The sequence below is a fragment of the Coenobita brevimanus genome, chromosome 79, assembly GCF_032717465.1.
Source record: "Coenobita brevimanus isolate Jiangsu-jjx chromosome 79, ASM3271746v2, whole genome shotgun sequence".
Lineage (NCBI taxonomy): Eukaryota > Metazoa > Arthropoda > Malacostraca > Decapoda > Coenobitidae > Coenobita > Coenobita brevimanus.
Genome location: NC_137032.1, coordinates 11,305,089 through 11,309,363, shown reverse-complemented (window position 1 = coordinate 11,309,363; position 4,275 = coordinate 11,305,089). Strand labels below are relative to the sequence as shown.

At 41.8% G+C, this 4,275-nt stretch overlaps 1 non-coding gene across 1 annotated transcript; it reads left to right on the top strand.

Annotated features, from left to right (window-relative positions):
• Positions 1-1,193: 1,193 nt before the first annotated feature.
• Positions 1,194-1,312, top strand: LOC145409132 (5S ribosomal RNA). The gene has a single exon (XR_013899055.1). It is a non-coding gene; the product is annotated as a 5S ribosomal RNA (ribosomal RNA).
• The last annotated feature ends 2,963 nt before the right edge of the window (positions 1,313-4,275 follow it).

Here is a 4,275-nt window from a genome sequence, read left to right as displayed (position 1 = left end):
TGAATTGCTATCGTATGTCTCTGATTGCCAGAGGATTACTGAATTAGTTTTTTTTAGTGATGGCGGCCGATGGTTTTCATGGGCAAATGTTTTGGTTTTTATTTACATCTTTTAAAAATCCTCAAATATGAACAATTAATTTAGGGTTTAACATAGTTTCACGAGATATTTTTGCCTCATATTTGTGGTTCGTTAAGTTTTCTGAATAATTTTTGTACATTGCTGCTGTAATTTATAATATTCGGCACTGTCATCATGATTTCCTGTACGTGTGTGTGTGTGTGTGTGTGTGTGTGTGTGTGTGTGTGTGTGTGTGTGTGTGTGTGTGTGTGTGTGTGTGGTTTATATGCTTTTTTTCTTGCTACCGATGATTTCTTCAGTGTTCTTCTGCGTCCAGGCTGTTAATTAATGTGATTTATTTTTTCGGGTAAGTTTCGGTAATTTTTTTTCACTCAATTGACATCAGTTGATCAGTTAGTATTTTCTACAATTTTTCTTTGCTATCCTCCTGAGGTAACTTAATCCAGTTAGTGTTGGAAATTTCCTTTCTTATAGTCTCGCAACTAGCTTCTACAAAGTTAGAAACTGAGAAGTTATTAATTTTATACTGAGCTTACAGTTTATGCAAACCGCAAATCTGATAACATTGTGATCACTGTTGCTAGTTTTTTTTCCTAACTACATGAAAATTATTACGTCAGTGTCTGTTCCTAGGGCAAGGTCCAGTACATTACTACCGTACGGCGGTGTATTCACTGCCTGACTCAAAAATGCATCGTCTGCCAGTTTCAACAACCTGTTCCCTTCTTTGTGTGCTCATAAATTTTTCCAGTCACTATTCAGATTATTGAGGTTCCCCCGAACAATGGTGTCCTTGTGTTGTACGACTGATTTTTATTTCGCTGTACTGTAATATAAAACTTCCCTCGTCTCACTTAGGACGTCTGTGTGCTACACTGAAAAGTTTTTATTTTTTTTCTGTGAAAATGTCGACATACAGAGAACCAAATTTATAACATGTAGTTTCCTGATCTGTACTGCACCTACATGTTTTCAACACATATTAGAACTCCCTCGCCGGTTTTGTGCAGTCGCGATTTCTCTAATACTTCATAGTTTTGAGACAATAATTCTCTAGTAAGATGCTTATACTTCATAGTTTTGAGACAATAATTCTCTAGTAAGATGCTTATGCCAACGGCCATACCACGTTGAGTACACCGCTTCCCGTCCGATCAGCGACGTTAAGCAACGTTGGGTCTGGTTAGTACTTGGATGGGTGACCGCCTGGGAACACCAGATGCTGTTGAACGCATCTCTACGTGTCAATGGAGTTGGTGGAGGATTAGTGCCCCTCCCTGTAAAACAATTAACTCTAAGCCCTTGGCCACCCCGTTTGGGATACATGGCGTCTGGCAATAAATGAAAAAAAGATGCTTATCACAAGGATTTACCAAGATTCTGTAATCAATTTTTTGTTGTAATTTTCGACAGTTACATAGGTATTTAAATTGTCTCACTTTGTATTAATGCTTCTCTGTTAATATACACGTACATAATATTCTTAGTATGGCTGGATATAGTAGGTCCCTAGAACACACGAAAATTAGCCCTGGTAAGGATGCAGGCTTGCAGCATTGTCCTATTCTGCCACTGAGCTACGAAAATTAAGATGTGTGAAGGACTAAAAATCTCCGTCTATATTACATGAATGCATTGTTGTCGCCGTTCACTCGACGGTATATTTGAAGGCCTGGATATGGTGGTAGTAGTAATAGTAGTAGTAGTAGTAGTAGTAGTAGTAGTAGATGTTGTTGTTGTTGTTGTTGCAGTTGTTGTTGTTGCCCTTAGGTTTGGAGTGTAAACGCAGTGGGGTGTAGACTAAAATTGTCCTCCTGCAGTCCACCATCCTTTTTTTTTTGAGGGGGTTGGGGGTTGGGGGTTGGGGAGGAAACTGAGGGACGCTTGTATACGCAGGTAATGGAGTCCATCTGCCTATATTAGTGCCAATACGTGCATCCATCCATCTTGAGAACTTTTCGATGCATACGATGTTGACAGTAAAAAATATATAAAAAACTTTCAAGAAAAAAAAAAATGTGATGAAAAATGCAAAATAGAACGCTTGGGAAGAAGTGCTACCAAGTCTCGTACGAGTATGCCAATGAAAACAGGAGTGAAAATATTAGGATTTTGTTGATGCATAAATGTGAATGACGTAGAAAGTGTAATATTTTCACATCAACCTGACTGATATTTTCGTCCTTTTACACTTCTTTCCCGTAGCTGAAGTGCAGAATTAGACAAATATTCTGCTTCAAGTTCCTTCAATACTTCTTTGTGACTGGTGCCATGTTCTTGTGCTAAACACTTCTTTCCGATGAGTATTGAAGATGAGAAGATATTGATTTTGCTAAAGTGAGAAGAATACAGTAATATACAAATAGTGCGGCCAGACTGTGTCTCCCCTGTGGCGGAGGGGACAGTCTGGCAGCACTATGGGGTGGTACTACTACTCTGCGGCCAGGTTGTGTTAGGAAGAATTCTGCCACGTATTCCCTACGTGTCATAAAAGGCGACTAAAAGGGACGGGGTGAGGGGACTAGGGACCCCGTCTTCTGTTTTTTAGCTCCTACAGTAAGACACAGAAAGAGAGGGGGGACTGAGTTACCCCCCTACCCTAAAGATTGGGTCTATGAATGTGAGTGGATGTAATACGATTGAGGCTAAAAGGGGGGAGATTGGGAGAATGTTTGTAAGAAGAAATTTGGATGTGTTAGCTTTGAGTGACGCAAAGATGAAAGGAAAAGGTGAATCTAAGTTTGGAAGTGTGATTGGAAGGATGTCAGGTGTTGTAAAAGGAAGTGCAAGAGAAGGAGTCGTCTTAATAGTAAGCCCTGAAGTGCAGCAGTGTGCGATTGAATAGACGGAGGTGTCATCAAGACTGATGTGGGCGAAAGCGATATGTGGACGTGAGATATTGGTATTTGTGAGTGCGTATGGACCTGGGAGTGAAAGGGATGAAGAAGAGAGGGAGTCTTTCTGGAATGATGTTGATGAGCGTCTGCAGAGTTTCGGAGGAAATCTGAATGTGGTAATGGTGGGAGATCTGAATGCTAGAGTGGGAAATGTAGCAGTTGCAGGTGTAGTTGGTATGTTTGGTGTGTCTGGAAGAGATGATAATGGGGAAAGAATGACAGGGATGTGTGTTGAGTCAGAGAAGGTGATTGGAAATACATTGTTTAAGAAGAAAGATATTTACAAGTATACATGAGTGAGACAGGAGAATGGAAGGGTTGTTGATAGAGCATTGATGGACTATGTGGTTGTGTCCAGGAATGTCTATTTATCTATCTATATACCTAGGCTGCTTCCCCCAGGGAAAGGGAGGTAGCCGAGACAGGACGACTCACTCCCCATTTACTCATCCATTCAAACACATTCATTCGCATCTTAGCCCCAAAGGGGAGAACGGACAGATCCACACCGCACCACACCGCACAAGGGTCAACTGCGCAGTGCAATCAGTGACATCCACAGCAGGGCCCGACAGCAGACCTGATTTACCCCTGCCACATCATAATAGACCCATCCCCTTACCCGCACCTGACCTGACTAGCTGATCAGAGGAATTGCCGGAGACTATCCCCTCAGGGCTGCGTCATCATTTATTCATTCACAATTTCTCTCCATTTATTTCTGTCACGCACAGCCACTCTTCCTTGCTCAACAGACATCCCTCTCGCATCCAGCGCTCTCTTCACACTGTCCATCCATCCTATTCGTGGTCTCCCTCTCAGCCTTACACCTCTCACATCAGGTCTAGTTATCTTTTTCACCAATTGCTCATTATCCATTCTCTCCACATGCCTAAACCATTGCAACACCCTCTGCTCAACTCTACCAGCCATCTCCCGAACAACCCCAGTTCTTCGCACTTCATCATTTCGCACTCGATCCATATGCGTCACTCCACACATACTCCTCAGACACCTCATCTCCATTACATTCAAACTTTTCCTCTCTGCTGCACCCATATTCCATGTTTCAGACCCATATAATGCAGTCGGTACCACAACACCCTCATACAGCCTTCTCTTTACATCCATTCTAAGCGAACGACATCTAAACACTTTTTTCATTCCTCCCAGCACCTTACCTACTTGATTCATTCTAAACTTCACTTGTGGATCTATTCTTCCATCCACAGCAACATGTGACCCTAAATATTTAAAACACTCTACCTCCTCAAGCAACTCACCATTCAATACTATA